At 41.6% G+C, this 21,794-nt stretch overlaps 1 protein-coding gene across 6 annotated transcripts in view; it reads left to right on the forward strand.

Moving 5' to 3' along the window:
* Window positions 1–21,794, forward strand: part of tafa1b (TAFA chemokine like family member 1b) — a 111,912-nt gene that overhangs the window by 13,319 nt on the left and 76,799 nt on the right. The window lies entirely within an intron of this gene.

The raw sequence follows: 21,794 nt of genomic DNA on the forward strand, positions 1-21,794 counted from the left end.
TAGTTTCACTCTCAGCAGATCCAAAGAATCACCATATCTGTGTGGTGTTTTGCTGAACAGAGAAGGAGAACCTCTGGCTAACATACTGTATTTTACCTTTTAGTGCTACATTCCACCTCTTCCCTCATCTTACGGAGTACAGCCCTTGCATAGAGCTACGCTCATATCTCAAAACAACTCCCCCTCTTCTCTGGGGTGCAATCAAAGCATCGGTTTTTGATTTAGCTGAATAAAATACAGAAATGTTTTGTGATACAGTCAGTGGAGTGAAAAGAACTTGTCTGGCTTGATGCTACATTTTGCTTTTTTTTTTTTTTGCAGAATGCATGTCAGGCAGAGAGCTGGCAGAAAGGGATAAAACTAGCCTATTCAATCACGATCTTAAGCCGTTTTCACACATGAAAGAGAGAATCAAGCCTGGGCTTTGTCCGAAATTGCCCTTTCTCAGATGTAGCACGCAACAGGAGAGTCTCTATGTCAGATACGTTCATACTGGAAAACTACTGTTTGGTTTAAGCCAAGGGGTAGAGCCTGGGTAGAGCGTGAAAGAGGTACCAGGCGACAACCTCTGGGGCTTAAAAAAGAAGCCATGGCCAGTTGAAAAGCTCTAAAAGCAATTCGGTCTCCATATGGCAATGTCTGGTATGTTAAAATGCACAACTTTAATGCAGAAATGAAAAGTTTACTGCCTGGTTTAAAAATGCATTTGGTCTCTATTGCTAATTTTGTAGCTTCACATCAATTTAAATAGTGTTAAGGGTTAAATATATGTTTTACTAGGGCTGTGCACACCTGTATTGATATTTCGAGAGTGACACATGCAGCTGTAGCCAGTAGCTGTCTACTGTCTCTCTCTATGCTGGAACCATGTTTGTGATCTTAGAGCCTTTTGGAGCATTTTAATGCAATTATCTAAAAACGAATTTATTGTACTAATGCAAATGCAAGTTGTTTAAATCTTTGTTAGAATAAACACACTGTAGTAAGTGTAAGTTGTACTAAACCAGGGGTCGGCAACCCTGGGCACGCGTGCCACAGCTGGCACGCGAAGGGTTAACTGATGGCACGCTCGGTGGGCCGATGATTTTTTTTTTTTTTTTTTTTTTTGTAGCGGTATAAACAATGAAAGGTGGTGGATTGGCCAGATTCTGGCCAGTGTGTAAAAATAACTCCGTTGTTTGGTGGTGGCTATGGTGGAGCTTCCACTGATTCAGTAACATTAGCAAGTGGTGGAGGCCAGCAGGTGGATGAGGGAAAGGGGAGGCAGGAGGAGCAGAGACCCGAGGCAGCACCGGTCCGAGTGTCAGGTGAACTGAACTTCAGGTAAGAAGTTATGACCTGCAGTCTATATGGGTCAGATATAAACCAAGTTTAGGTGGAGTTTATTTTCGTTGTGCTGACTTTTTACAGTCAGTTACAATAACTCGTACTGCGTGCTAGCTAGCATGACGGAGTTTTCATCAGCATTGTTGTAGTGAACTTTATTTTATTCATAAGGTTAGTTAGTAGAGTTGCCAACCGTCCCGTAAAAAGACGGAATCGTCTCGTATTCAGAGAAAATATTACGCGTTTCGTATTGAGCTTAAAAGGAACGCAGTTTGTCCCGGACTTCAGCTACAATGGAAAAAGACACAAAGCTGGAGTTAATCTGCACAGCTGCCTCTTCTTCTCTCATTCTCTCCCCCTCCTGTTGCTACTTCAATCATGAAACTGATCAATGATCAGCTGATCGGCTTTTCTGGCGCAAGTCCGTCTCTCTTGTTTGAGGGGGGATGTTGTTAGCTTTCCACATTCCGACACTTCAAAAGCTTCAGGAGCTTTCCGCTCAGCACAGCATCAGCACCACGGAAATACACGGATACATCCGTAGACTCGAGACAGAATTCCCAATGCGTTTTTGGGACTTTCAGGTGTATGGACCAATGTTTTATTTTCTGATCAAACCAGAAATCTTTAATGAGCAGCTAGATTTGTCTCCCATTAAATGGCTGAGTTAATGCCAGTTAATGCAACATCGAAGCAGCTGGAATCCACAGCTGTGCGTGTTCATGGAGCTGCATTTTCACAGGCCGGACATCACTACCTGACAAGTTTAACTGTCTTCAGAACATTGCAGAGGCCTTATTGACAGTACTTGGCTCTACATATCTGTGTGAGCAGATTTTCTCTCACATGAAGAGTGTCTTAGCCGCTCGGAGACCTGTGTCTCTGAGTGGGAGACCAGAGATCACATTAACATGTGTATCCCTGTATTAACAAACATGCCATATTGGCCCAGTTTATTTTTCTTATCATTGTTGTGAGGAGACCATAAATAGCATTTGTATTTTCTGTTGTACAGTTCATTTGCTGCCATGGAGTTCTTGTTATTGATAAAAAGTCTTTTTTTTGTTTCGAAATAGCTGATAACTACTCGCTGATAGCTGCCAACATCTGATAGCTGCCAACATCTGTGAACAAATATAATTCTATAAAGTGGTTCTATATAGTGTGTAACTGTTAATATAGAGCGTTATTAAATTTATTGCTAATGCAATCATATGGCACACTGACTTCTGAGGAAATTTTAGATGGCACTCGCCATCAGAAAGGTTGCCTACCCCTGTACTAAACCTTTGATAGGCAAACGTGTGGAAGGACCATGAACCTAAGCAACACTTCTGTGCATTATTCTTCCAACTGGCTGCATATTGGATAAGTTCACATCTTGTTAGCATTATGATATTTCTTTGCATGACTGAGAATAACCTTAGTATGAAACATGGCTTAAGCAGGGGATGCTGCTTTTAACAGTTTGTTGGGGTGGTGATGAGCTGTGCACGTGCTGGCAGGGCAGTCACGCCAGACTGTGTCTCTGTGCAGCAGAATGTTGCTATAGTGATGTTATTACAATTTTGGATGTTTCACATGAGAGGGCAGACAGCGTTTTTTTTCTAAACTGTTCAGCAAATGAGAAATGTCACCCAAAGCACCAGCGAGGGCAGGATTAAGGGAGTACAAATCCAAAGAGCTATAACTATTTGTTACACTGGCATAATGCAGTTGGTGGTATATACCAAAGGGTAGATGAGTAAATGCTAAAAGTGCGGTGGTAAAGAAATACTTAGTGAAGGCAAAGGAAAGGAAATGTGTGAAAGGAAGCCTCTGAACAAGGAATTAGTTGGTTGAGATGGAAACAGAAAATATATCCTTTCCATTCAGCACCCTTTGACTTGCAATAAGGTTTCACAACCTTGAACCTTCTGTTTGTTAGTGCCCTAGTCTGATGACATCTAGGTGTTAAGACGTGTGTCATACAGCTTCCAGTTCTATCAAATGCTGTTACCTTTTGTGCAGTGTTGGTCAAGTTACTTGAAAAAAGTAATCAGTAACTAATTACTGATTACTTCCCCCAAAAAGTAAAGTCCCGTTACTTTACTGATTACTTATTTTCAAAAGTAATTAATTACTTAGTTACTTAGTTACTTTTTAAAACGATTTACAACCTGAATAGGTGATAAAGCGATAGATCTTTCAGCCCAATTCTACTTTTTCTGCATAATCCATCATACAAAATGTAATCAAATGGAAAAGTCTCTTTTTAAAACTTGTTTTATTAGTTTTAATCTTTTAACTTTATGCATCAAGCAAAAATTGAATTATATGCAACATTCTCTGACTGGAGGAAATTTGTTTAACATTTAAACCTATTTTCTGCATATTCAGCATATAAAATAAAAAAATGTTTTGTGTTTACACTCACTCTTTCAAATAGATGCAAGTAAAACGCAGCAAAAAATAAATAAAATCAAAGACTCAGCGGCACTAAGTCCTGTCCTGTTTAGTGGGAGTGGGGCTGTAGCGGTCATGTCGATGGGGGGATCCGGGGGTTTCTCTGTGAATTTGACATTCCTGTGGCGGTTTGCTGGGTGCTTGCTCACATTTTAAGTTTAGTTTTTCGCTGTAGAAAGAAGTTTTCTTCCCATGCAGAGTGTACCGCGGACGCTAATGCTTTTGTCCCTTCTTACAGAATAAAACTTGAAGTAATGTAAGTACTTCCAAGCTTTAAACGCTGCATGGTCATACTGTCTCCCGCACTCCATATTATCCATTGTTGATCTACACACGTCTGCTGCTGCCACGGACGTCACAGGTGCTTACATCGTTCTCATGAGATACTCTCACAAACAAAATCACGATGGTTTAGTAACGCAGTAATAATAATAATAATAATAATGGATTGCATTTATATAGCGCTTTTTCAAGACCCTCAAAGCACTTTACAATTCCACTATTCATTCACTCTCACATTCACACACTGGTCGAGGCAGCTACAGTTGTAGCCACAGCTGCCCTGGGGCAGACTGACAGAAATGAGGCTGCCATATCGCGCCATCGGCCCCTCTGGCCATCGCAGTAGGTTGAAGTGTCTTGCCCAAGGACACAACGACCGAGACTATCCGAGCCGGGGCTCGAACCAGCAACCTTCTGATTAGAAGACGAACTGGCAACTCTTGAGCCACGATCGTAATGCAGCATGCTTACGGGAAAGTAATAGTAATTACTTTTATTGCAATAGTAATCCCTCACATTACTCGTTACTTGAAAAAAGTAATCGGATTACAGTAATGTGTCACTGCCCATCTCTATATAATATATATATATATATAAATATGTGTATGTGTGTGTACTAGTAATCTATGATCCAGTTAATTCTGAAAATAATTGAACCTATAAAAATATGAAAAATAGTATTTTATTGAGATTCTTTACTAGACACAAATAAAACACTAGAAGGAATAGTGGAGAGGTTAACACCAAAGAAACAAAATGTAAAGAATTAAAATAAATGTATCGGTCAATAGAAAAATTTAACAACCTTAGTCATTTAAAGTGGATGCACATTTTAAGTTAGCTCCAAAGTGTGTGTGATAAATGTATCATCTACCAGTACCGGTGTAGGAAAAACACACCTGGAATTAACTTGAGTCCCACTTCAGCACTGAATCAATGAGGGGAGATTTTGTGGATCTGGAGGAGATGAAAGCTCCACAGTTGAACCTATCAGGTGTTATCCAATGACAGCGACAGAAAGTAGGGGGACCTCTTTCATTCTTTCTAGCCAAAGGTGCACTGTGCTAATGTTAGCGATACTGATGGCATTCACAATGGAATACAAGTTTCTAGTAAGGCGTTGCAAGCTTTTGTGAACACACCTACAACTTGAATGTAATAGGGAATGATTGCAGACTTCATAGGTCCCCTTGAGGTGCCACAGCTCTCTCTGCCAGGACTCTTAAACTACACCGGACAGCTGCAATAAAACCACCTATAGAATCATTTATATGTAAGGGATTGTGTAACCTAGGAATGTGGCTCTCATGTGTACTCGACATGTGAAAGATAGAAATCAAAATAAGAGGCAGGAGTTGTAGGTTTAATATTGATAACAGTGTGAAACATTTAGGAAGCACGAGGGAATGACTCAGTAATTGTGTTAAATTCTTATTGCTACCTAGGCAGAATGCTTTCCCTCGTGCTTTGAGGTTGGATACAAGAGTGAATTAAAATTCATGTGGATGTGCGGCTCTTGTTCACGAGTGCCAGCTGGAGGAGGCAACGATGTATTTGAACAGAAAATTCTGACAGTCAATTTCACGTCCCTATCCAAAGACTACACTACCATCGATCATCATTTACCACTTACCTGTTACACGTCGTTCGCCGCAAGATCCCAGCTGCCATCTTAAAACATTTTCCTCTGGACATTTGCATGGCTGCACTCACCTCTTTGTGTTTGCCTGTGTTTGTTTGTGAGAGAGAGTGGGATAAGAAAATGAGCTTATGTGTATGCAAAAGAACAAGGTAGGATGCGTCTGGCTGAGCCAGCAAACCAGCTTGCTGTAGCGCTCTTGCTGAACCCCGGCCAGACAGATGGCATCCATTTGATCAGGGAGATACTGTAATGGTGGGCCAGGAGCAGCTAAGAGAGGCTGTTATAGGGTCTTCACGAGCAGGCCGCACTCCCCATCTGCCAGACGGTGAAGACTTTAACCTTTTTTAAAAGCATTCCTTATTTTGCCCTGCCGCTTCACTGATGGGTTTGCTGAGGAGCCAGATCATTGTCTCAGAGCATATAAATGCATATTCATCTTAGTTTCATATGAACAGACCTGTACACATGGATAGATGTAGGTGTTTTTAAATATTTTGTTTTTGCTTTTTCCCATTTAAAGAGAAAATTCACCAGTATAGCCACAGTTGTAATTGCTAAATTACTTTTAAAGAAAGTATGAAGTATCGTGTCAAAGTAAGACGTCGGCGTTGGGCAGCTTTATAAAACAAGCTGGCTTTGACAATTTCCCCACCATTCCACCCACCCACCCACCCACACACACACACACACACACACACACACTCACCCACCCACACACACACACACACACACACACACACACACACACACACACCGGAGGGAAGTAATCATTAAAAAAAACCCACACTATGCACTTAAAAAGAAATCACATTAATTGCAGCACCTTTTGTTGCTACTTTCTACGCTGTTATTATGTGATATGAGATGAAAGGCAACATCTTAAGCACACTGCATTTAATTTTTTATCATAAAGGCTCTAATGCTCTTCTCTTCTCCCAAGGTATTTGTGACAGGGCGGAAATATTTTCAGGATCACATCTGTCCCCTTATCTTGTCACACTTGCAAATTCATTTTTTAAAAGGTTAGACGTTAATAGCAAGAATCCCCGCCTCCCCACTCCTCCTCCTCTCACCCGCCTCTCAGAATCAGGATTACACATTTCACCCTGAGCAATAGACAGAAACTAATCCAAGGTCCATGTGAGATACAAGTCCAGTGCCCGCCGTGTGGCTGACAGTTTTGCAAGATCAACTTTTGATATTCGGCATTTAACAGGCTACAGTAAATATCCAGCTTCAGTTAAGCACTAAACCCTGCACAGATGTACCCACCCACACACTTGCTTATTGCACTACCTGCGTGCTTGAATAAAGGCACAGAACCACACAAACATACAGACATATGCTCAAAGCATCTCCTACCACACACACACACACACACACACACACACACACACACACACACAAAAAGCCAAACAGATGTTTCATCGTAATCCCGATGAAAAACTATATTGTGCGACTTTGAGTACTGCAAAATGTTAAATAGCGAGACATGCACTAGGCCTATCACAGTAAGTGTGATAAGTATCCCATTAAGTTCCCTATGGCCTGCACATTCTCTCTGAATCAGTAGATCCTAAGTGGAGAGATTAATATTTAATACCACTGGCAGAGTGCTACAGACACTTCCTGGATGATTGCATCAAACTTGCAGTAGGTTTGACGGTATCAAACTAACCCTTTGACTTTCATTTTGCAAGAATTTGTTTATTCAAAGCTTGAGATAAATTAATAATCAAAATTGCTGCAGTGCTTTGCCAGTTCACAACTGCACACACATACGTATGGTATTCACAATGACAGAAAATACATTTGTGCTCAGGGTGGTACAAAGTGAGGCTCCAAATGCAGACGTGAGAAACTAAGTGCAAAACTAAAGACAAGCTTCAAACACAAAGCTGATCGAGTGAGAAAGACATGTTTGAGACAAACGGCATGATGGCACGGGGAGGAAAGTCAAAAAGCACAGGTGTGGAGCACATGGTATACACACAGACAGTCAGACAATGACAGAGGGAAACACTGAATCATATATGCTCAGGGGTGATTGGGAAGCAAGATACAAGTGGAAATAGTTAAGGAATCGCAGGCGGGAGGGACAACAAGAAAACCTGCATGAGAAGAGCAATTAAAACAAAACTGAGACACAAAGCAGACATGGAGAAAAAACTGAGCATTAAAAACAGGAACCAACACTCTAATACTTCCAACAATTGCCAACACTTTAGGCCAGTTGCAAAACAAACACTCAATAGCCTGCTTCAATAACCTTACCTTCACCAATATTCACAGACTCAGACATGAATAAAAAGTAGGGCCATGCTCATAGGGAATATTACCAATGATGGAAATGTGTATAAAAACAGTTTAAAACATAATAAATTTTTTTCATTTAAGTCTTTTTCATTAGGATAGAAATAGAATAGAAAACCACATGAACATTGTTGGCACTTTTCCACTGGCAGCTTTCCTTTTTTTTGCAATCTTAATAATTGAAGCAGTATCAAATACACCCTCGGTGTTTAAATATGTGTAACTACTGTTCACTCTGTTTAAATGAAACTGAGACAGGACTGCACTTTTAAGAGCCAGGAGGGAATTTGCTCAGCATTTATCACACGTATTCAATTCATTAGCAGCTCACACTTTTTTATATGGGGGATCGCAGTTTTTTAGATCTGAATTTTACCATCAAGATCTTAGCCTTATTAATAAATTACCAAAATGCAATAATGCGGCGCACTGAACCAAAAGATCTGTTGAGTCACTCATCGCCAGGTTTCGAGTCCTTGTGTGTGTGTGGGGGGGTTTTTTTGTGTGTGTTTTTGGTTTTGTCGATCGTTTGCATGACATTTTTGTGGGGATGCTTGCGTTTCAAGTGGTAAACCAAATTCTCTCTTCTTTTTTGCCGCTCACCCGGTATATTTATGCTTAGAGCAGCACGTAACACTTCCATATCAAAAAGGAATTAAAGTGTCAAGCACTTTCCCATTCTTGATTTTTAGATTAAAAGCTGTTCACAGGATGTACAAGCCTGTATTAGCGGAACGACTTGAATTTTGTCGCCTGCGTTTGTCGGAGACCCCGTCGTTCGGTAACATGCTGATTAAGATTAAAGTGTGCTTTGTCTCCTCTGCAAATAGAAAGCTCCCTGCACAAGCCTTTTACAGCAGAGAGTAGATGTCAGTCAATATACAGCAATAGAAGTCATGTTTTCTGCTGTGAATACAGCCGTAAGCGCTAGGCTAGGGAACTGTATGTGAGTTTGAAACAGGAGCGAACACTGGGCCAGCATTATTCACAGAGTTGCACAAACGATTGGGGAGTGGGGGCTGTCAGCCTGTGTGTTTAGGCCGCCCATTCACACCAGTTTGCTGGTCTAAATCCAATTCATCAGCTCTTAATGGACTGCACAAATTGTCTCTCTAGGATCTTAACTCAAGGAGTGGATGGACTAAGCGAGGCTAGAGTGGAAACATGCGGCGCACAGCACAGGAGCTCAGAGGCTGTGCAGCAGATCATTAACATGTGAGAACATCAAAGTTTGCGTGTTTTTATGTCAATTAAAATGTTTTTTCCCTAAAGAGAGAAGGGCACCTCAGTTAGATTTAGGCTCCTAAATCAGATGGGATTCTGGGGAAAGTCTTCAGTTCACTCTATTTGCTAAACAAGTAGCGTTGCTGGTTTAGTATGAGCTTTCATGTTGGTGCCAGAGGTGTGTCTGCATTGTTCTCCACCTCTGATTCTGTGCATTTGGCCCATTTTTGCATTGTTAAGACACTTTGTGAGAGCCGTACAAATGTGCGCAAATGTGGTGCTTGAGAAGCTTCGACGTCACTGCCCACATTTTCAGCGCACGTGCAACTGAAATTATAGGTGCGCGTGCGAATCTCTCAAAGAGCAATTTTCAGCGGCCAGAGGCTTCGTCTGTGAGTGTTGCATTGGAGATTTGAGAGCTGTCCTTTCTCCTGAAATCCTTTTGCTCCCCCTCCACTTCCCTGCATTTTTAACATGATCACAAGGGCTCAAGAGCAGCGGCAGCAACAACACCGGTAAATTGTCACTCATTTAGTCTGGGGCAGCAGCACTTATTGGGCACTCTTTCAGCTCCATCAGATCTTTGATCCCATTTGTGAATGATGTGTGTTTATGTCTGCGTGTATCGGTACATGCCAGCAAATAAACTGTGTTTCTCACAAAGGAAATCCAGGAGTCTCCCGAAAGATGGATATCGAAGCTTTTAAACGGGACCATTTACTTTGGATTTTTTTTTTTTTTTTTTACTGCAAAACTTACCTTTAACTCTTTCGCCCCCACAGTGTTTCTTTCACTCTTTTTTTTTTGTTTTAACTTTTTTGTTTCACAGTTCAGTTTGTTTGCACCAGCTGTCAAATTACCATCCCTTCGCTACAGCCGATTACTTAGTACACTTTAGGAAGAAGGCTAACACAGGTGGTAGGCCATCGCGCTTGCTTGTGCTTTCCCGTGTGCATTTTAAAGGGAAAGGAGAGTGGGAGAGAATGAACCCATCTGCACCAAAATGACTCATCGGTCCCTTTCAAAATCCAGATTTCAGCACCTTTCACAGCTCAGCTTCCTCTAATATTGGATGCAAAGCTTAGCTCGTATGTTCCACACTTACACGTTCACTGTTTTAGGAACTTAATATGAAGCATCAGCAATACTGAAACATATTGTAGGATGACTGAAAGTATTCAACTATCTTTTTTTTAAACAGACACATATGATTATATCATAGCCGAGTTCTGTCAGTAGCAAAGAAATAAAAGCCTAGTCATTAAAATTAAACTCGTATATCATTTGTGATTTCATCTTTCTTGTGCAGGCACTTTCCAGCCATAAATATTTCTCTATTTTGTTGGTGCTTGCTTCGCGCATCCGATGTTTTCCGCCACCATCGCTGGATTATTGTGTGCTTCTGTGTTTAGTTTTATCTCTGGTGTTACTTTTTGTCATTGGTGTAGTATTTTCTACAAGCTTGCCCGTGTGTGCCCTTTTAATATTCAGTGTGATATGTGTTTTAAGCCATGTGTATTACATTTTTAAAACCCCCATTTAAAAATGAAAATATATTAGCATGGATGCAGACCACGTTGGTAGAATTAGCCTAGGATGTGGGAGTTCTTCTCTTAAAGTGATGGGTTGAGTGACTCTTATCCTCACTCTTCTCTTCTCTGCACTCTTGCATGCAGCTCTCCTGACCTTGCTTCACACGCTGCTTGGCAGGAACACTTTAAGTTTTCGCTCCATCCATCAGAATACTCTTTCTCCCTCTCTCACACCTTTGTGTTCTTCATCCCTGACATAACTAGGGGTGGGGGGTGGGGGAGATACTTCATGATTTTTTAATATCTACCACATCTTGGGCCTCCATGGTCAAGTGTTTTGTGTGATCAATGTCTCCCAGACTCTACATCACCCTTTAATCAGGATATCATCTCCCCACTCGAGGGGTTGCTGAGACAGGTGTTCTTTCTTCTTTTTCACTTTCCCTCTATCACCTTTTGTCTTGCACTTTTCTCTGCACCTCTCGCTTTCCCTGAAGTGTGAGCGTGTTATTTAAGCTATCCCAGCGAGAGATTTCCCCGGGTCAAAAGGGAGAGAGAGAGAAGGCGCAAGGTGTGAAAAAAGATAGCTTTGACTCAGAGGTCAGTGATGCGATGAAGGGTGGAGGGTTATCCCCGGGCAATGCAAACAAATTGAGCACAGCAAATCATTTGCAAAAAATAGAGATCTTTTTGTCAAATCACAGCTTTCTGTTTTACCCCTGCGGATGTGTTTTTCATTCTGATATCCACCCTGACTCAGAATCTGACACCTGTGAAAGAGGCATATGGCTTGGGATGCTAAAGTTAAGAACACAAGCATGATATTTTAGCTTATGTTCACGCTATGCTGCTACGACACCTCATTTAGAGGTGCAAGGCTGTCGTATTAGCTTTTCACCAGCAATTCAGCGGGACAGAAAACAAACAAAACTAAAAGGCCTTTGTAGATTTTTGGCTTCTTGTTTCTCCTGACGTGGTCGCTTTGAGCTAAACGCTGTCATTTTTAAGGATCAGAGTGCACACAGTATTGTCTGTGAGGTCTTTTCCAGGTATCTTAGAGCTTTATTGTGTGTTGGATTAAAAATGGTCACCAGATCAGACGGATGCTGGAGCCAGGCCTGAACCCACACTGCAAGGGTCATGGTTCACTCTATTATTCATTAGCCTCTGTGCTAAAGCTGGGGAATGTTAGGAAAGAAATGAGAAGGAGAGAAACTGAGAGATGCATTTTGAAAGGAGTTCCCCTGTCTGTACTCGCACTCCCACCGAGACTGCTGCCAAAAGTTGCTCTTCTCTGCTCTCCAACTCTCCTGTGGTTAAGAAACAAAGGATGGAGGTAAAAATAAATGAAGGACCAGCAGGAAAAAAAGAGACAGTTGAAGCACTATCCCCTTGTCTAGCCACTAGCTAAAAGACCCCTTCTCTGTATTAAGTTGTCTCTCATGCATATTCAACTGAGATATGAAACAAAAATAAAAAGATGTCTTTAATGTCTCCAAATATGCCACCTTGATGACTGCAGGTCAACCAGTGGCCAAGATGAGAAGAGTTTCCAGGAGTAGAAAGAAATTTCACTGGAACTGTGCCCCCCTGAAATACAAGTCTTCCCCTATCACAAGCAGCAGCAGTACCATACCAGCCATGGGGTCATCTCACAACTTTAAAAAAAGCATGTACCTGTTAGTCTCTGTAAAAGACATAAAAAGAAGTGAAAACACATTTTTTCCTCCCAATCTCCAAACTCAAAGATTGAGTGAACGCAGAAGAACGTCACACTTTCCAGTCCATGCAGGTCCCAAGCTCTTGTTGCACTTTTTTTCAGCACTCTGTTTTGTTCTCCCTGTGGAGCATACACTGTTTCGGCTTGTTTTTTTTTTCTTCCTATGTCAGCACAGGCTTAGCAATGGCCATCGGTAAAGATATCAATGAACAATGACCTGCACTATCCAGCCTCTCTAGAAATCCTGATGTCCTGACTTCCCCGGGGAATGTTTCAGGAAAGGAGCATGAGAGTTGAAATCTATAACTGAACACATATCACTTTCTTTTCCCCAGCTGACCGCGCTATCTTTCCTATCCCATCAACACACAGACACACACTTACCTCTGCAGAACAATGAGAGGATTCTGTGACCCCCATTGTACAAAAAGAGAACTTTTTATTGTTTTTTTTTAATAGCAGCATACAGTATCAGCAGAATTACTTCGGCTTGTATTCAACACTGCAGCAGCCTTGCTAGAGTGTGTCAAGCCCAGAGGGGTTTATAGCTTTGATCTAACGCACAATACCCTGTGAGTGAGGGGGGAAATTGTGCATACATGCACACACATCCATACACAAATTAGCGCACTGCTCCCTCTAAATTCTCCTATAAACACATATACCTCCATACACACAAAAGCTATCACACAGAAAAACACACATACACATGCACGCACACACACAAATCCCCTTTGATATAGTTCCAGGCTTTTAGTGGATGATTAGGAGAGGCGACCGAACTAAGGTCTAGAGTGATAGGAGGAAGCAGGAGCCTGCTGCTCTTTAGTTAGAGGAAACCAATACTCTGTCTGTAGATAGAGGGGTAATTATGCTCAAGGGTTGAGGAGAGAGAGGGCTGAGCATTTTGGAGTAGGAACCAATGAGAGGAGGAGGAGGAGGACAGGGTTGAGGAACACTTTGCTGGAGGGCTGATTTCAGATGTGCTTACCGCGTCACCCTCACAGACAGCAATTAAAAATTCTCCAGAGGAATTTTAGTCTGTGTTTATTGTTAGCGTGTCTGTGCATGTGTGTGTGCATGTGTTGCATATGTGCATTTGCATTACGGTGCAGGGTGCGGTTGTGCGTGGTTTTATCTAGTGCTGCATAAATGCAGTCGAGACTGTGACACGTGCATATATGTGTGTTAGAGGGCAAACTCCTGTTTCCACTCAAACACTTGGTGGTCTAAGAGCTGTAAAATATTAATGCGCTTCTTCTCTTAATGATTCATAAATTGTATTCCAATACTTGCACTCTGCTTCTCCTCTTGGCTTGGTTAAGAAGGGAAAAATATATATATAAGAGCGAGTAAGAGACAAGTGTGGAGTGAAGTCTGGAGAATGCGGTGAAAATGAAGTTTTTCCTCCCTCATCCCACACTTCAGCATGCTGCATGCAAGTGCTAAGGGATCATAATGTCAGTAAATAGTATTCATAAACAAATGCTTTCCAAGGGAATGTGTTTATGCATTCATAGCAACACCGAACTGTGCTGTGTATTTTGCTAGAAAAACTGCTGCAGACTGCCTGTGACACCTTACAAAATATCAGCTTTAGCTGACAGGAAACAAGGGATTGCTTTATTTACTTTTATAAACCCGCCATTATCAAAAGAAAGTCCAGGTTTTTTTTTTCACTTCCTCCTCACAGTGAGATATAGCAAGGCCCCATTTTTAATGACGGCTAATCTTAAAGAAAACAGATTCGCATTATGTTTCTTTTATTTATTTATCACCCAGCATCGATCGGAGCTCCAGAATCACCACTTGGGACTAAATGAAAAGAAAATGAGCTTCTCACTCTGTGCCTTCTTTATCTGCACCTTTTCCTAATCCCCTGCTTTACACCTTCCTCGCTTTTGATTCAATAGCACTTTATAAGATAACAACATTAATATTAGGATAGGAGAACATTTTCACTTGGAAGAAACTGCCTGCTTAGATGCTCTTTCTCACTGCCTTTAACTCTTCCAGACAGGGGCAAAACTGGCTCATTTGCAGGAGCAGCTGGATGCCTGATTGCGATAACAGGTGAAGTAATAAAACCTGCAGTGTATTAGAATACTGACTGGCTGATGCGTTTCCACTCAGTGAGAGAGTATAGTTGTGTTTTAAATGAGCTTTAACATGATGTCCCTCACATGTACACTTAATGAGGGGTAAAGTGCTACAGCTTTTGTAGCAGGTGGGTCACCATTGCAAAATTAGAGGAATCAAACAAAAATAAATTCATAAATAAGAGACAGTGACAGATACTGTGATGTGCTTTATTTGTCTTTATCTTACACAAGTACTTTCAGTTGAAATTTCAAATACACCATGTGCCACATACAAGCTTAAATAGGCCCGACCAGTGAAGCTCCCACCCTTTTTTTTTTTTACTGTGGAACCATTATAAAAACCATACATTTCTATATCAGATAGTGAAAAAAACTGTAATTTAATTTTTATTTATTTTGGTGTAGTATGAGTGACCATGGGGAAGGTCTTGATCAGTAGGAAAAGCTGTTAAACTTATGAAAGTACTGTTAAACATCCATTCCTCTTCCCGTCACATTTTCCAAAGCAGTTAAGTGGGCCAAATTGGAGACTTTATCAGGCCCATTCTGGCCCCTGCGCATTATGTTTGACACCACCGCCTTAAGCTCAGTGTTCTGAGCACCTTGGTGTTTTGAAAATGAATATAATAAGCTAGGAGTGGATCTAATCGAGAAACTGAGGGACACTGCAAACTCATAACATAGTGACTTTTGACAGTCACAAGGTGGCCTATCCTGAACCACATTCTACTTTAGCATCTCTTATGAGTCTCACTGGGACCAAATGTTACAGGAAGGAAAACAGAGATTTTTCTTGCAACCAGAAGTTTTGCCCCTTGTGAGAAAGCTTGCAGGTTGAAGGCACTTCTACACTAGCTTAACCTTTTAGACCTTTAAGCTATGGCCATCTGTTATAAACAGTCTGTCACTCTCTCTTTCCCACATGAGGAATTGCACGTACATACAGCTGGAATATTCTATGTTGCTTTCATGAATAAAGAATACACAGAGTCAGTCATTTACGCACTCTGTGACATCTCAAATATAGGAAAGACACATTAATAATCACAAGTTTACAAAAGCGACAATAACCGAAAAATCAGTCAAAAGATGTACAAGATTCAGTCAATAAGCCAGGATCAAGCGGCTTTTAAATCAGACCCCCAAACTTAATGACTACAGCAAAGGTCACTTCCTCTGAGAATTTATTGAAATGACTGGGTCTAGATTTCTTAGTGACAGGAGCCTTTTTATTTCCCCCCTCTCTGCCTGAACCTACGCTGACCACTGACTAATGAAGATTGATCCAGTATATTATAGACATAACGACTTTCAGGAGCTACTAAATCCTCTCAGCGGGGTTGTACAGACAGACAAGGAGATGAAAAGACGAACTGAAAAGTAAAGGAAGAAAAGGGAAGAAAGTGGTGGAAAAGTGCTGCCCTTCTCCTGCTGCAGGTGTTTTCCTTTGGATAACATAGGTTGGAGGCCATTACTGGGGTTATGTGTGATGTAAGATGGTAGTTACCGCAGGCTTGAACATGAAGTGTGTTTCACAAAGAAGGAAATGGAATGAAATATTGTCAAGGTCTGTCATGTGGATGCAGCAGCAGCACACGGTTGCTATAATGAGCACATCACCAGTCTGTCATTGCACTACACATGTCATTGCAGACTAAGCCTCCCACGTGTTCAGTGTCTTAATAATCTCACCCACACACAAGCAAGGCAAGGGAGGGGAGAAAAAAAGTAATAACTACTGCCCACAATAAAACATACAATTAATCTGCACATTCAAGAATCTGCACAGCTGAAGCAGCAAGAGTCTCTTCTGGGCTCTGGGCATGCATGTAGATGGACACGGTGCACCATTCCCATCATTTTCAGAATTTTGTCTTTTTAAATATACTTCATTGTAATTGTTTTTAATTAGGCTGAAAGAGGATCTGGCAACGAAAGAGAAAAGGGAGCTTGCATGGAGATGTCTTTTTATCAGGAGGACAAAAGCAAGGGTTGGCTGGCCACCAGTGTGATGCAACATGGTGACATTTTTTATCATCTGTCCTTACATAAGCTGTTCCTGAATATTGTAGACACGCATCTTTTTTTCTATTGAGATAACTCACCAAACTCTTGCTTATCTTAACAAAAGATCTTCTTTTAAAAGAAAAAAAAGCCACAAGATCGTGATCACTTGAGTATACAAATGCAGATAACACACAAGTCATTACCAGCCCACATAGTTTCCATCTTTTTCTCTTAAAGTCAGTCACAATCCTCTTGGAGTCAAATCACCTCTTTTCGTCTTTCTGCTGAGTCTCTGACAATATTTTGATGGACAGAAACGGCCCCGGGCCACCCCACATCTGGAGAATGCCATTGCCCCTCTGTTCCAGCATGATCATGCACTGCAGTAGTGACCACGTACTGGCCAACCCTCGTCCCATGTCCCTGTGTCAGCCATCTCCTCTGGGTGAGAATGAGTTCCAGGATGCCAGCTTCTATAAATCATGTGCATGTTTATTTATGTGCTGTTTTTTAATAATATTCACTTCATTTAAATGCTAGTGCAGACAGGGGTAGACCCCTGTAATGCTGCTTGTCTGTCTGCACTCTGGCTTGACTGTCTGTAGCATTTCTTCAATGCCAAAGCAGGCATTGACTAAGCATTGTCTGTTTATTCGCTCGCCTCAGGGTGTTTCAGCACAAGCTGCTATATAGACTATAAATGCCTTCCCTACTGTTCCTGTTGCTGTCTCCCACCACCAAGCGTGGCAGTATGTCATCTTTAGACAATGCACTGCACAGGGTGATGGCAAAGTGCTAGCTTTTGATTAGGTTGATGTCTCAGAGTAACATACTTGATGCTATGTATAAAGGGAGAATATAAAAAGGACCCGTCTAGCAAGATGTCCTTCATCGCATCACTTTGTCTGACTGGGCCGATGTTTTACGTGGTGTTTGAGATAGCAGAGGAGAGGGAGAAAGAAGCAGAGAGGGTGGGAAGGAGAGGCATGCAGCAGAAACGAGTGGAAACCTAATAGTGAGGGACAGTTCCGTGATGTCGCCCTGCAAAAAGAGACAGCCCTCCATCTCACTTATCTCCTGTTTGCTCAATTTCCTCTGTGTACGACAGTGCACCTGAGGTCTAGTTGTAGCCTCCCGGAGCTCCTCGGCAGCAGCCCCTGCGAGATAATAGCCAATCCAGCTCTCCCCGATCCCAAATCAGACGAGGCCAAAAGACCTTGTGCTTTGTTTAAGATTTCCAATGAGCAAGGCAATGTCCCTGTGGCAGCAAGCTATTATAAAACCAGACAGACTCATATCAGACTTCTTTTTACACAACCAACGGCAAAACGGGAAAAAAAACCCTCTTTGGTCTCCGAGGTTGTGTCAACCAAACAGGGCCATTTTGGCTATTATGTGCTACAGGATTACTCAATGGAGCATTTCTTTTTCTTCTTTTAAAGTATTCCGCTGTGATAACTTTGAAGTCAATAATCCGCACACTCATCTCAAATGATGGTATTACTTATAGTATGATTGGCTGTTAATGGTGTGAGTGTTTTTGCGAGTGATACATCACTTAGCAAAGCACTGTGTAGACAAAGTTGCAGAGCTGCCACAAATGCCTTGATGTCTTCTACGATTATCCTCCCACTCGACACCTTGTCTTCTTTGTGTTTGTTGAAGGAGTCAGATGCAATTATCAGACAGCTCTCGCGGCTGTGTCAATCAGTCTCCCGTCTCCCAGATACCTAATTCCGCTTTCAACTTGGACGTCATATCTGTTATTATTAAAACACAACAGCTGCCTCGTATGAAAGGTAGTCACGCTTCTCAGAGCAGGGCGTTCAAATTCATATGACTGCTTATGACCTGTGTGTTTGCAAAAGGCTAAAAACCTGGCAAGTAATTGGATTTTTCTTTATTCGTGCAAATCGTATTCAGCAAAGTTGTAAACAACAGAAGGGATTGGCAAGCATGGTTTTCTTTCCATGAGTGGTCAGCGACCCCTTTTGCAAGCCTTTTCATTACCTGGTAGAAAGAGATGATAACGCCACCCTGTTCGATAGCAGGGTGGCGTTTTGTGTATGCAGATCAATACTTTACAGTGTCGAGTAGTTCATGGATGACACAGCAGTAGAGATTGGCTAAGAAGAAAAAAACAACTAGACTAATATAACACTGTGTAGCATCCCAAGGGAACGTTCCTTCTGGTCAAACAGGGAAAGAACCGCAGGTGAATCGTTAGGAAATCCTAGCTCTTAAAAACCCAAGCGCAAATCAATGAGCCCGTAAGGAGCACCCAACTAGCCTTCGACTTCCCGATTGCCGCACTATCAACATTTCATGTTGATGTGACGGGATCAGCTGCACGCAGGGAAAACCACTTGGGCACTATCCATCATGTTGAAGACACAGGAGCTGCTAAAGCCCCTCAGAGATGAAAGCAAAGATATTACCTATTTGCAGTCAGACACACGCACTTATGTAAACTGCACACTGGGACCCGAGCACTTTTAGAGTCATGCTTGCTCACTCATATTATGAACAGAGCTATCAGAGCTTGTAAGCTGCAAATCCATTTGATATGAGAAATCTGAACAGAACAACAGGATAATCAGCATCACCCGGATATGCAGCTCCTCTTTCAGTGCTTCCATATTTTCTTCCCCTGATCTGTGGTTGTCTACAATGAGCCTCACTCTAAAGGAATCCAATCTTAATATGTAGCATACTAGTGAGAGCTTTTAATGTCTCCTGTTTCTGCACTCAAAAGGGCCCAATCATTGCTAATATACTTAACGCAGCACCTCCGGAAAAAGGTGAGAGATTACAGCAGACAGACTTTTATCTCTCCAGTAAAATAAATAAATAAATAAATTAATACAGCTGATCCTTTTTTAAACTGACGGTCTTAAATGATCGATTTTAAAAGGAGACAACCAGCAGGACAGTCAGACACCGCAACGTGTGAGTGGCGAGAACTTTCACAGGATACATGAGTGAAATAAGAACCACAGTCAGATAATGAAGGAGAGATATCAAGAAGAGGTAACACAGCGTGAGGCTCAAAAGCTACAAGTCATGCAGCACACTCTGTTCTCCAGGTTTGGTCCTCCTCATATAATACTTTAACAAATGCAGCTAACTAATGAAAGCATATTGAATGAATCAACATTTAAGCTTTTACGGTGCGGTGGATGTGTTTCTCTTAAAAGAAGTCCTCAGTTTCAGATTTGTCTCTGGAGAGTGGCCATTAAGAAGGAAGCAAAAGGAGATGGCAAGTTGGAGACAATCAAATCAGGGATCATAAAGAAACAGATGGTGTTAGGCCGCCTGTTTACACAACTAGTCTTAACTGCTGCCACATTAAACACACCCACAGTGGTATACTCACTATTACTCGCATTACCATGACTCAGACGAGAGAATGGGGCAATGTCAAGAGAAAGTCAAGAATGCTTGTTAGCTTTAATGGAATGTCTGGCGCCGTTGTAAAATGCAGCAACATATCATTTAAGATTTTTTCCCTGCCATGCGACTAAGCTTAGAGACATCCGTGCGTTACAACAGACAGGAGGCGTAAGCTTTCTTGTAGAAGAAAGCCACTTAACACTGATGTGCGCATGCTGAGACATTTGCTGGTTCATTTAGTTGCAAGTGGACATGCTGCGCTCTCTGTCTCGTGTGATGCTGCCTGTGCAAGTCTGAATGTGGGCGCGCCTGTGCAAGGATGCATATTCATGGTAAATGTTGCACATTTTTGCATACTAATGCATGCATCCGTCGAAACGGCAAGATTTCTCTGCAGCAAACCCTTCTCCTAACTTCCAAAAATCTTGTTCTCATTCAGTCCGTGATCCTCCGTCTGTCTACTCCTCCCAGCTCATTAAATGTGCCGGTCTCTCTTTTTTTTTTTTGTTATCTAAGAGATGAGCAAACACAAATAATGACTCATCCACATGTAATTATACTAGATTATTGTCACATTAGAGTCATCACATTTGAACCCCTGCCTACTTGTTATCATATGTAATCTATGCAAACCTCTACAACTGTCCGCCTGCTTTTACTTTAAAAGGCATGCGCTTTGACGCAGTGTTACGTTCAATTAGTCATAATTGCAGATGACTTTACCCTCTTATTGCGATACATATCTGTTAAGACATCCGGCCACTGCGCCTGAATGTCAGAATTTATTAGTCAGTCTAGTAGTCACGCTGACAATCCTCCCACTCAAAAATGCACAAATAACTCTTGATTATCCGGAGAGGATACTATGAATTTTCTGATTCCATTATGCTAAGATCGGTCCTGTTGGTGACAAGAAAACTCCAGAGTAATTTGGTCCCTGATTGACTGGGACAAATTATAGGAGTAAAATGTTATTGGGTATCAGGTTAAAAGAGAAAATGGCTAAAGACGACAGAGGCAAGGGAAAAGAGAGGGTTTAGACTCAGGAGGGAGTGGTTTATACACTTTAGAACAAGTGATGCTGATCAAATGTGTCCTTGCCTGTGTCACTGTCGGCCTGCTGGAGCAACCTGCTTCGCCCATGAATATTCCAAGTGTCCAGCATTAAGATTATAAATTGTCAACATCTGCACTTTGTGCTGTATGCTAGGCTAAGATTCCATTATGTCAATGTTTTCTTCACACGCACACAAAAAAAACCCTGGGTGAAAAACATCCAGACGTTCTGTGTATTCGCAATCAGTTGACGATAATACTTTGGAAAACAAAAGTGTTACTAATCTCTTCTATGTTTTTGAAAGGACATACGTGCCTCAGAGGGCAAACTGCAGCTTTTGTGATAGTTAAAATCAAAATCTATTAGACAGCCGGGCCTTGGAAGTGTAATTAGGCATCTACCTGGCAAAATTCCCTCTGATGCCAAACTTTTCAAAGCCCACCCTGCTTCAAAGCAAAGGACCCCTGAAGAAAGGAATCAATTAATTCATTATTTATTATTTACTGACTATACACCGGGATAAACAAAATCTTTTTTTAAGCACCTAATGCAACCTCTAAGCTCGTCTCCTTGGAGAGTAAACAATGGCTGGTTTTAGCCATTCAAGTTTAAGCACTTCCTACCCATTGTGTTTGCTGTTTGCTGCATGCTTCCAAGGCATGTGTTTAAAATATATGTGCTGCAAAGCAAAGAACTGTGTGTTCATCTTGCAATTATATGACTTATTCATTAGAGGAAGAGAGGAAATTGG

This window comes from Oreochromis niloticus, linkage group LG5 (assembly GCF_001858045.2).
Source record: "Oreochromis niloticus isolate F11D_XX linkage group LG5, O_niloticus_UMD_NMBU, whole genome shotgun sequence".
Classification (NCBI taxonomy): Eukaryota; Metazoa; Chordata; class Actinopteri; order Cichliformes; family Cichlidae; genus Oreochromis; species Oreochromis niloticus.